This window comes from Neolamprologus brichardi, chromosome 22 (assembly GCF_056152115.1).
Source record: "Neolamprologus brichardi isolate AB-2024 chromosome 22, ASM5615211v1, whole genome shotgun sequence".
Taxonomy (NCBI): domain Eukaryota; kingdom Metazoa; phylum Chordata; class Actinopteri; order Cichliformes; family Cichlidae; genus Neolamprologus; species Neolamprologus brichardi.
Window position 1 is genome coordinate 32,562,620 of NC_142124.1, and position 13,110 is coordinate 32,575,729.

General features: G+C 40.5%; 1 pseudogene; it reads right to left on the reverse strand.

Moving 5' to 3' along the window:
• Positions 1-486: 486 nt before the first annotated feature.
• Positions 487-12,436, reverse strand: LOC148096849 (uncharacterized; annotated as a pseudogene).
• Between the last annotated feature and the right edge of the window lie 674 nt (positions 12,437-13,110).

The following is a 13,110-nucleotide window of genomic DNA, read 5'->3' on the forward strand; positions in this document are numbered from 1 at the left end:
TCAGCACCCCCAAAGCTCTGATCCTAGAATCGCCCCTGCTCTGACACATAACAAACAATGTCTGACTAGTTTAGATATTTTGAACCATCAAGAACTAATAAATAGTCATGGGTTCATTCTATTTGAAGACTTCTAGAAAGCCTTTGATACAGTGGAGCATCATTTTATTTTTCAATTTTTAAACAAATTTGGCCTTGGTAGTTTGGCAGACAGCAGTCAAAAATAGTAATAGCTGTATTAAACTAATGGGTGGTACATCCCCAAGATTTAGATTGCATTGGGGAATTAGACAGTGCTGCCCCATGTTCCCTCTACCTCTTCCTGTTAGTGGCTCAACTTTTGTCAGACCAGATAGAATCAAGTGATGTATCTCTTTAAAATGATTTAATGTACTAGTTTTTAGATTATTTGCCTTGATTTGTTCCTTAGAATACGTGTTTTACGCCTATTTTTAGATTTACTTTCTTCAACATTTTGCTTAGAACATCAGGCCCCGACTTGCGTACCAGTAGCTACCCACGGATCAGCCCTCTTGATCCACAGCCACCTTGTGGCTTTCTCTGCCGCTTCACTCACAGCCTGGATGGCCCAGGCAGCCAAGAAGGACTTGCAGAGTGATCGTCCTGCAAAGCCCCTACAACCCACTTCTATGGGCTCATAGAAAGTCTTCCAGCCCCTTCCCCTGCACTCCTGCACTAGTTCCTGGTACTTTCCTCGTTTCCTTTCATTGGCCTCCTCGATCCGCTCTTCCCAGGGCACTGTGAGTTCCAGCATGATCAGCTGTTTTGAGGCCTCAGAAATAATTATCATGTCTGTCCGGAGGGATGTTTTTGCAGTGTTCTGAGGGAACATTAGCTGTTTACCCAGGTCAGCCTGTAGCTGCCAATCAGAGGCTGTGTTGAGGAGGCCAGCTTTCAAATGTTGGCGCACCTGGGGTTTCTCTCCAGCCTTAATAAAAGAGATTGCCTTCCTCGGAGCATGATGATGCTTGCTGGTGCTGATTGCTGAGAAAATCTTTTTAGCAACTTCTCTGAGCACCTGGTCGTGCCGCCAACGATACCGACCATCGGCCAGGGCCCTTGGGAAGCTGCTAAGGAGGTGTTCTAGGGTCCCTCTTCCAGAGCACAGGGGACAGACAGGTGTCTCGCTCTTCCCCCACAGATGGAGGTTTGCTGGGCTTGGCAGAGTGTCGTATACTGCCTGCACTAGAAATCGGATTGGGTGGAAGTCTGCCTGCATGATGTTTGCCCAGGTGACCTTGCGCTGCAAGGTGCTCTCCCACCTTGTCCCATGCTCCCTGCCGCTTAAGGCCTACAGCTCTACTTACTCGCTCCTCCTCCACACCTGCTCAGACCTCTTCCTGGAGTAGCTGGTGTCTCTCCTTTCCCTGTGCCCTGCTGACCTGGGCCTTTGGGAAGTACCCCAAGCCTGCTCCCCCTGTTGCTAAGACCCCCACCAGTGTTTTCTGCCTTAGGCATGACTCCGCCACCTCAACTGCCTTTTCAGCCTTCCACTTTCTTCCTGTCCTTACCTCAATACCTGCTGATGCCACCTTGCAGTCTTTAGAATCTCTGTACTGTAGGGCTTCTCGTGTGCGAGCCACCTTGAACTCTTCTGTGAGACCACTGAAGGGTAACTGCAAGCTGTTGCTTGCCCCATACAAGGCAGCGCTGGTGAGACTGCGGGGAAGTCCCAGCCACTTACGAAGAAAGCCACTGATCTTCCTTTCAAGGGATTCCACAGTAGTTATTGGAACTGTATATATAAGCAAGGGCCACAGGATTGGGGGCAGGATGGAATGCTGGTAGATCCAGGCTTTAAATCTTCCAGGCAGGCCGGACTTATCCACCTTAATGAGCCACGCTCCCAGCTCCTCATTTGCCTTCTGAATGGCAGTAGAGTCTTTCAGGCTGGAGTCAAAGAGTTTTCCCAAGCTCTTGACTGGTTGTTCCGTTATGGATGGAATAATGGTTCCTGAAATTGAGAACCGGAACTTGTCCGTCACCTTGCCCTTCTTCAGTACCATTGATGTTGACTTGGAAGGTTTAAAACACATCCTTGCCCATGAGATGAGTCTCTCAAGACCTTGCAAGATCCACCTACACCTGATAGCTCTGATAGGGGGCTGACGAACACACACACACACACACACACACACACACACACACACACACACACAGGGAGAGAGAAGCAAGTGACCAGGGGCTTTTAATAGTTTTTCTTGTAAGTTTCTAGGTCAGTCAAGCAGCCTGGAGCTGATCAACTTGAATCCACCAATCAGAGAGGCTGTGTACTTTTTCCCGCCGAAACTGGTGCACCAAGTGCAGGCTTTTACACACAGGAACAAAGAAATAGAAAAACTGTTGTTATGAATCCTTATGAAAATGGTGGGCTATTTTCCATACTTTAATTAGTACATTTAAGATTAACTGGCTAAAACATCTGTTCAGAAATGCTACCTTCATTTGGAAGACTATCCCAGTTCATATTTGGGTAGCATAAATTTTTTTCTTGTTTGTAATTTTGATATCGATAAAATTCCTATTAAAATGTCTCCCAGGCTTACAGTTATTTCATACCAAATTACACACATTTCTAAAATGTCTGGTGATGTTTGTGGTGTTTGTGAAGTTCTGTAAGTATTCACTTTGGTTTTGTTATAACTATTCACATTTTACACTAAATGATGAAGCTTGAGTTAAGCTACCCTGTGGTATCTCTCCCTTGTAACCCCTCTTACAAACTCAGACTGTGGTCCTACCTACATTTCAGTAGATTCGTGTGCTCCAATTGGAGTTTATGTCTTGCTTCATCAACATTTTGAGCCCAAATAAATGTGTCGCCTTTTGTTGAGTCTGTTTTTGGATATTCATCCACCCATATCTGACTGTTCAAAAAAAAATCCTTACCTCACTAAATCATTTCATCTGATTGATGAAGATCCTATTAAAGACAGAATTCCATACTGAAGGTGAGAACATCTTCATGTCCTGCACATACTGCAAAAACTGCTGCTCAGTGTGCAACCTGCTCACCTCTTTTTACTTTGTTTTTCTACATTTCACTATATTTTGTTAGAGGTTTAGATGATCATGTCACTTAATGGACCAGTTAGTCTTAGTCAAGGCAACACAAGGAAGTTAAAAACAGAACATACAAACAAAAACATTTAGAAACATTGGGATAACTAGACGATGTGCAGGAAATGTACATCATGCAGAAAAGACCCTGAATGAGAGGGAAGGATCGGTTTATTAACATGTGTTGCTCTGATAGCAAAAAGCTAAAGAAAAGAATAAATGATTTTACACATTCAATGAAAGATACCAAATATTTTAAGGATTTGGAAAACACATAATTGGAATCCATAATATGACGTCATGATCAAAGCTCATGGTAACATATTATTGATCAACACCATAATGAGACTTTTTTTTTACTTTTGCTTTAGTTCCCTGTCTGTATTCATATATTTTCACAAACAACTACAGCAAATGAGGTAGACTTAGTGATCATCAGTGAAGGGTCATTATACAAATGAGATCTGTAACTTTAGGTGTGTCATGGTGTCCGTTTTTGTCTGATTGACTGCTGTGTACAACCATAACCGGCAACTCAAATTGTAAAAAAAAAAAGAAAGAAGATTTTATCTACAGAACTATTAGCCTTTTTCCTAAATACTGTTAAACAGAGCAAGGATTGTTTTACACAGCTTTTTCAAAAAGCAGGGTTTTTTTTTCTTTTTTAAATTTTTTTTTTATGCTGAAATAATTTACTTTGCACATAGAAACAAAATTACTTCACAAACTACAAGGGTCAAGATTATTAGCCCTAATGCTGTTAATAGTCAGTTATATAACCCTTTTGCTAGATAACAACCTGCAGTCATTTGTTGTAGTTTACAATAAACCTCACAGTATTTGAAAACTTTTGCTTCCTCTGCCAGGCTTATTCTGTATTCCTTTTTAAGTAACACTTAAGGGCCGAGCCGAAAGAGCCAGTTCTCTAAAAAGAGCCTGAAATCCCATCACTAATCAAAGTGTTACTTAAAAAGGACAAGGACCTGACTGACTGTGCTTCTTATTACATTTACATGCTCCCACTGGCACAGATTATAAAGAACAACAAAATAAACTACCATAGCTATGCAGATGACACACAAATATATATCACAATGTCACCAGGAGACCTAGGCCCTGTACAGGCTCTTGGTAAATGCATTGAGGAAATTAATGACTGGTTGTGCCACAATTTTCTCCAGCTAAACAAAAACAAAACTGAGGTAATAGTCTTTGGTGCCAAAGAAAAACGATTACAGGTCACCAGAGAACTTCAGTCTATACACCTAAAAACCACAAACCAGGCGAGAAATTTGGGTGTAGTGATGGATGCAGACCTAAACTTAGAAAAACACATCAAGACAATAACAAAATCAGCTTACTATCACCTCAAGAATATATCAAGGATAAAAGATCTGATGTCTCAACAGGACCTGGAAAAACTAGTCCATGCATTCATCTTTAGTAGGCTTGATTACTGTAACAGCATCTTTACAGGTCTACCTAAAAAATCAGTCAGACAACTACAGCTCAGAACTCTGCTGCTCGAGTCCTCACTAAGACCAAAAAAGTGGACCACATCAGTCCAGCTCTGAGGTCTTTACACTGGCTGCCTGTCCGTCAGAGGATAGACTTTAAAGTTCTGATGCTGGTCTATAAAGCTCTGAATGGTTTAGGACCAAAATACATCAGTGACCTCCTGACCCAGTATGAACCTTCCAGATCCCTCAGGTCATCTGGATCCGGTCTTTTATCAGTTCCCAGAGTCAGAACCAGACACGGAGAAGCCGCATTCAGCTTTTATGCTCCTTATATCTGGAACAAACTCCCAGAAAGCCTCCGATCAGCTGAAACACCCAGTTTATTTAAATCCAGGTTGAAGACTCACCTGTTCTCAGCTGCATTTGAATAAAGCACCAAATCCGCACTTAAGCTTAAATTTCACATTTTAACTACTGATTTTATCTACTGTTCTGATTTTATCTGTTTTGATTTTATATACTGTTTTGTTTGTTTGTTTGTTAATTAGTTAGTTTGTTTGCTTGTTTTAATCAATTTAAAATCATGCTTTTTATTTGTTTTTGTTTCTAATGTCTCTGTAAAGCACTTTGAATCACCTTGTTGTTGAATTGTGCTATACAAATAAACTTGCCTTGCCTTGCCTTATAGGCCTATATCTCTGTTAAACACAGATGTTAAAATTCTGTCTAAAATACTGACGCACAGGCTGGAAAAAATTCTTCCTGCTATAATCTCTCCCCACTAAGCTGGCTTTATTAAAAATCGGCACTCCTTCTTTAACATACGGCGATTTTTTTAATATTATCTATACCCGGGCTCTTTCGGCTCCGAACCGGCTCTTCAGGTTGTTTTGTTGCTTTAATTAATTTATTATTAACAATAATATAAAATTATGCAAAAAAGGAATTACTAACATAAAAAAAAAGAGGTGGTTTTATTTATATATGTTTATATATAAATATATGTGGTGGCCCCTAAAGACAAAACACGTACAAACTCCAAAACACATTTCTAGCGTTAACTGAACTTCCAAAGCAGAGCTACTAGATCACTTAAATTACACAATTGAAAGCATATGTGTATTGTTTGTGTATTTATACACAAGCACTCATATATATTCAAATAATTAAAAAAATGTTCATTTACCTGTTACTACCACACACCAAATCTGGTCGTTGGTACTTGCTGGCTTGTGTAGCCACTAGGTAACAAACGCTCAACACTGCGCCTAGCATCCTGGAGCACCTCTGTTGTGTTTTGTACGTGTTTTGAGTTTTTATGTGCTTCTGAGTTTTTACGTGTTTTGGAGTTTGTACGTGATTTGTCTCTAGGGGCCACCGTAAATATACTTTTATTTATTCACTCCACATGAAATGTAATAAATAAATCATATAATACAAAAATCAACTATTCACATTTCAACTTTTAACTATTTAAATTTTCAGCTTTTTCCTTTTAAACAAATTTAAAGTGAAACAACACAAAACACTGCAAACCACAACACAATTAAATATAAATTATAATATGAAAACAAAAAGAAGATGCATATTCTCTGTCATATGGACCAGCATGAATAAACTTTCTGAATCCTTTATCATCTGCAACTGAAAATAGGTGTGAAAACAGGCGTCAAAAAAATTGCACATCATCAAAATTGGGTGCATAAAGATTGGGCAAGGTCACAGACCTGTCACAGAGTTTTCCAGACACCATTATAAACTTTTTTGTCCAACATAACAGTGGATGTAACAAATGGAATGTTCTGATCAATAAGAATAGTCAACTTCAGGTGGAGTGAACGCTGGCATGCTTGGCTGCTGCTGCTCAACAGTTATTATTACTATTTTTATTATAATTTTTTCAGTTGTTGACAATAATTTGAATCGAGTATCTAAGGCGCAACCCTGTTTTGACTTGTTTTCGCAATATTTGCAGGTTTTTATTGCTTGCGCTGCAGCTGTCAGCTGGTTGTTGGTTTGTGTTCAGTGCTCGGCCCTGATTAAGATGCGGATTCATAGGGTGTTGGTGTGGCTCGTGCTCACCTGGGTTTTTTATCCATCATTCATCACCCGACGACAGCTTTTCTCCAGTACTCTGCTACAGATGTTTTGGGGCTTCGTTTTTGCCCGGCTGTCTCTCCACCTGTGGCTCTATACTTCTACCTGGACATCGCCTTCAAGCCACGCCGCAGGTATATCCACCGAGGGTAGGGGTTGGTTTTTATATTCGATTTATCGATTAAAATCTATTCTGGCTTGGATAACGTGAAATCGATTCATTAAAATCCTGAATCGATTTTTTAATATAAATTTATTTTGCCCGAAATGCCAGAATCTCAGGTGAAATCTCACAAAATTTCAACAACAACCCAACAGCTAAGACAGTAAATGCGAGCAGGAACACGGATTCTGCACAAAGACGTAAACACACAGCGCGGATCAGAATCAGTTAGATGTCGCCTTTCTCACCGACAGCACGGACACAGTCGGGGCTGAAAGCTGACAGCTCGCTGATTCTGATCTGTCGGCGGCTCCGCGCTTTGTGTTCACGCCCTTTTTGCGCTGATTCTAAAGCTGTTAGTTTGATGTCTCTCCAAACAATAAAAATAAAACTGACTGAACCAGCAGCAAAAGAAGATCCAAACTACACTTCACATAAACATCGTCATGGATTCCCTCTGACCTTTACTGTTTTGCTTCGACCACGATGCACAGCTCTCTCTCTCTCTGTACTGTTTTCTGCATTAATCGCTTGCTTGTTACGCACAAGTCTACCGTTGTTTACAGCGTTGTCGGCCGCTGTTTTCCCCCCCGTTTACATACTTCTGAAAAGAAAACCTAATTTCTGCCGTTCAATACTGAACAAATTTATACTTTTTAAAATTATGCAAAATGCAAAACGCTCAGCTGTGTCTGTAATAAAACCGCTGTAACTTCAGAGGTAACATTCATATGTTCATTAATGGTTTTCTTTCGTTTTTGATGTACTGCAGAATAATTTTATAAAATCCAGGCCAGGAAAATCACCTTCATGTTTTTCTGTGTTTTATCTTCAGCTACTTTGACACAAAGGCATCTGCTGTGATGCTCACACCTTTGATAAAGTCTTGCGTGTGTCAGCTTCCTTTTTATAGATACAAAAATATGTAAATTTACTGATCTGAATTATAATAATTCCGACTGTCAAAATTTCCCATATTCAAATCAAATTGAATCGAATCGAATCGAATTTAATCGAATCGAATCGAATCGAATTTAATCGAATCGAATCGAATTTAATCGAATCGTGGATTGAATCGATTCGGGACCTTGTGAATCAGAATCGAATCGATTCTAGAAATCAGTGACGATACCCAGCCCTAACCGAGGGCTTCGGCGGAATTTCAACATCAGTGACACTAACTCAATATTGTCCATCTGGTCAAAAACTCGTTGTCCTCCCCGCAAGACTGACCGGGCTGTCAACCACAATGTGCTGGCCCACCTGGCTAGATCAACTAAGCCTACTGTCAGGCATGGTAACAAGTTGGACTTTCTTTGCTTGACTGAAACATGGCAACAGCCTAATGACTTTGTTTCTCTCAATGACTCCACTCCATCTGAGTTTGTTTACACCTGTCAACCCCGCATCTCGGGGAGGGGCGGAGGTCTCGCGATAATTCACCGTAAGCACTGGAAAGTACTCCCTGTCTCTGCCCCTCCCTTCCATTCATTTGAATACATGCTCCCTGGATCTACTCCCACCATCATATGTACTGTTTATCGGCCACCTAAGCCAAATAAGGAGTTTTTAAATTAATCTTCTGCTCTTCCCACTCATTTCTCTGTACTTTCTCCAAATCTGATAATTGTTGGTGACTTCAATATTCATATGGACAATAATAAAATCCCTCTTTCCAGACATTTTACCTCCTGCCTGGAAGGTTTTGGGCTTCTACAGTACATAAAATTTCCTACCCATTCCAAAGGTGATATCCTGGATTTGGTCTGTTGCTCTGGCATTACCCCCACCCATTGTAAAGCCACATTGTTTCCCCAGTCTGATCATATGTTTATTTCTTTTGATGCAAACATAACCGCTTCCAAAACCTGTATCTCTCGTAATATCACTTTTACGAAAATTAGTAATATTAACCCAGCTGTTTTTTCATCTGCCGTCCATGACCTTCCATCTATTCACAGCTCCTCAATCCCTCATGAACTCGTTTGTCATTATAATGTCAACCTTCATAACCTTCTTAACATATTTGCTCCCCTTAAACATCGAACTGTCTCATTTTCCCGTTCATCACCATGGTTTACCCCCGACCTGCGTCATCTTAAAGCTAAAGGACGCCAACTCGAACATCTATTCAAGAAAACCGGACTTACTGTACATAAAGAAATGTACAATGATCATGTATTGTTCTATAAGGACTGCATTGCCTCAGCCAAATCTGCTTACTACTCTGGTTTAATTAGTTCTTATGAAGGTAACTCCAGGTCTCTCTTTTCATTGTTCAGTAAAATTACAAAACCTCCAGACACATTCCCCTCCCACATGTATTCTGTTGATTTTTGCAATTCTCTTATCTCTTTTTTCACTTGTAAAATCTCAGATATTCACTGTCAACTTAATTTTTTAGGAGCTTCAGACTCAGAAGTAGACTTCCTGTTTCCCCCACTGTCTTCCTGTCAGTTATTTTCAAGCTTTACTCTTCCCTCCATAACTGATGTATCTAATCTTATTAAAAAATCTAAGTCATCCACCTGTCACCTTGACCCTCTCCCCACTGTGTTAGTTAAAGCCTGTCTTCCGTTGTTAGCACCTCTCATAACCAGTATTATTCATTCCTCCCTGAACACTGGAATTGTTCCTTCATCTCTGAAAAATGCTTCTGGTATTCCAACTCTCAAAAAGCCTGGTGCAGACCCCAATAACTTTGATAATCTTCGCCCTATATCAAATCTCCCCTTTATTTCAAAAATTCTTGAAAAAGTTGTCGCCTCCCAGCTTCATTTACATCTCAATGACCATAATCTCTATGAACAATTTCAATCTCTTTTCCGCCCCAATCATAGCAGAAACTGCTCTGTTAAGGATTATCAATGACCTTCTGATTGGCAGCTGATTCTGGTCTCCTATCCATCCTCATCCTTCTTTATCTTAGTGCCGCGTTTGATACCATTTCTCACAATATTCTCCTGAACCGGTTAGCTTCCATTGGTATTAGTCACACACCCCTTGCCTGGTTCACCTCCTATCTCTCAGACCACACTCAGTTTATCCAATTTAAATCCCATTCTTCAAGTCTCCATCCTGTTTCTGCTTGTGTGCCCCAGGGTTCAGTATTAGGGCCCCTTTTATTCATTATTTATATCAGGGGTAGGCAACCTTTCTGATGGCGAGTGCCATTTAAAATTTCCTCATATGTCAGTGTGCCATATGATTGCATTAGCAATAAATTTAATAACGCTCTATATTAACAGTTACACACTATATAGAACCACTTTATAGGATTATATTTGTTCACAGATGTTGGCAGCTATCAGCGAATAGTTATCAGCTATTTTGAAACAAACAAAAAAAAAAGACACTTTTTATTCATAACAGCAAATGAACTGTACAACAGAAAATGCAAATGCTATTTATGGTCTCCTCACAACAATGATAAGAAAAATAAACTGGGCCAATATGGCATGTTTGTTAATACAGAGGCACACATGTTAATGTGACCTCTGGTCTCCCACTCAGAGACACAGGTCTCCGAGTGTCCAGCGTTCAAACGGCTACCTGACGACACTCATGTGAGAGAAAATCTGCTCACACAGATATGTAGAGCCAAATACTGTCAATAAGGCCTCTTCAATGTTCTGAAGACAGTTAAACTTGTCAGATAGTGACGTCCAGCAGGTGAACATGCAGCTCCATGAACACACAGCTGTGGATTCCAGCTGCTTTGATGGTATATGTATGATTTCTATACATTTTATGTCAGATAAAAACTTTGGTTGTAAGCTTCAGATAATTATTTATTAAAAGCGAGACATTTTAAATGAGAATAAGAAAGTATTTCTTTGTGCCCCCCTTTCCCTGTTAATGCCCTACCTGGCCCTCTGGCAAAACTTTGCTAGACCCGCCCCTGCACAGTTACCAGCTGTCAGCTACTTAGAAAAGGATCCTGGTGTTATTTGTCTCTCAGAAACAGTTCATAACTTCCCTTCCACTCATTCATGTCACCTAAAAGGTAAACCTGTTTCTCCATCACCTGTTCAGCTCAGTAAGGACGTCTCCTGGTTTCATCTTCATGTTTCCCTCTCACCACATATCCAAACTGATATCATGACCAGCAGCTTTACAGCTGTGGCTCCAGCAAACATCAGCTGATACTAGAAATTAATATTAAATAAATTCTAACAACAGCTAATCAAGCTTAAACGTGCTGTTGTTGTTTAGCGGACATCCACTGGTTTCCTCTTTCTGGTGCAAAGTGGGTGATAAACAAACAAGAGAGAAAAGCCGATCAGCTGATCATTGATCCGTTTCATGATTGAAGTAGAAACAGGCAAGAGGGGGGGAGCGAATGAGAGAAGACGAGGCAGCTGTGCAGCGTAAAGACACAGAATAACTCCTAGCTGAAGTACGGGACATAAGAAAGCATTGCATGTGATGTAACAGAGAAAAAAAACTAAACAAAAAAAGGTCAATAGACATGTTTTGTTTGCTAAATACTTTATTAAAAGACATTTTCCTATTTACATTTCTGTTTCACACAAGTTTGTAATTTTTACTCCGGGATGGGGATGGATGATGTGCGTCCTGCTTGATCCATACGATCTGGGGCGTATCGGAGCCATTTCTGGACTGCTTGTGTAAAGACAAAGAGTAAAGACATAGAGTTCACCCCTAACTGCTGCGTCAGACCATCTAGGACAAAAATACACACACACAAACAAAAAAAGTGAATTAGAGCACATGAATAAGCTCTTGTTAACTGTCTTCAGCGGGGAGAAAGTATGTAAACTCCTAGGCTGATAAATATGAAAGTCACCAGGAGTAAATCTGCAAACTGCCGCATTTCATTCCCAAAGAGCTATGAGTGGAAAAAGTGATAAGTCTTAGCATGGTGTGCCGTGTATGCCGTCCTTTAAAACAAAATAAACATGGGGTCAAACAACTAAACTGACCAAAGATTCCATCTCCAGATTAACTGGACATGTAAGTCTTGTTATTAAGTAATATATATAGCAAAAACCGGACATAGGAAATGTGAAACACACCCAGCAGATCAATTGATCCTTTTATTGTTCACTTAAGGCTCATAAAACTACAATAAACGGTAAAACTTACCAAATACGCATTTGCAGAGCGCTGTATCTTTAAATGCCCTTTTTTGCTTTGTCTGGTCCTTGGTTTTTTTCCCTGCCCAGTTGAGTACCGAGGCCAGCTCGTTTGTAATGGCATAAGCCATTACACGGCGGACTCGCACCTCCAGTGTGGTCCCTCGAATCAAGGCAAAGCGTCTCACCTATAGACACATTTTAAGAGATTAGAGAATTAGCGTGTCTCATGTCTTAAATGTGTATGCAAGTGCTTGTGTGTTTAATCAACATGCCGTCGTTATGTATTTACATCACATCTGACAGCTATTACACTTTATAGTTATAAAGTGTGCATAACCTTTATGTACTTACCATTGCCTTATTTGCCTCTTGTGATTGAAGAGCTGCCTCTGCATTGTTTAGCTCCTCAATGTTGTGCAAGGGCAAATCCAGAGGCAGTACCCCAGCATCTACCGATTCATTGCAGGAGGGATGGAGGTTGGCTCCGACCTCCTCACGGAGTTCGTTAACTGCTCTGGTCAGGTCTGACAGCATCGTTAACATCTTTTGTGAGGTCGCATCTGTTTCAGAGAACAATTCTAGAAAGATTAATGGCTCAAGCAGTGAGAGGCGAAAAACGAATATATCCATAAGTGATGGTGTAACATTCTGCATTCAAGTATAAGTTGTTCTAACTGCTAAAAGTGTTTGCTAGTTTTTGCCTGTCACATATATTTGATATTTGTATATGTAGCTTGCCATCACCAGTGTTTGAATTGTGTGTGAATGGGTGGATGTCTGAATGTGTAAAGCGCTTTGGGGTCCTTAGAGACTAGTTAAAGCGCTGTACAAATATAGGCCATTTACCATTTATACCATGTAAAATCTGAAATTCCAAGATTTTCGAACTTGCCTTGTAATAGTGGCCTCACAGAGTCTCTGGAATCAACAGAAAAAAAATCACAACAAGATGACATTCAGGAGTATAAATTGGTGTTTTGAAGATAAGAGCACAATGACATTGTGATTCAGCTTTAAACTATTTTAAAAGCAGACCATCTATAGGGAAGGCCTCGACATCAGACTCTGCATGCTGGGGAGAACGCAAAGCTGTGTCGTTTTGTGTGTTCTGCGGGTGTGGCGAAAGGTGCCGGAAGCTGGGCGGGGCATTATGATGCCTGCTGTCAGTGGGCTGGGAGGAAAACTGCGGAGTGGTGAGGGCTGTTTAG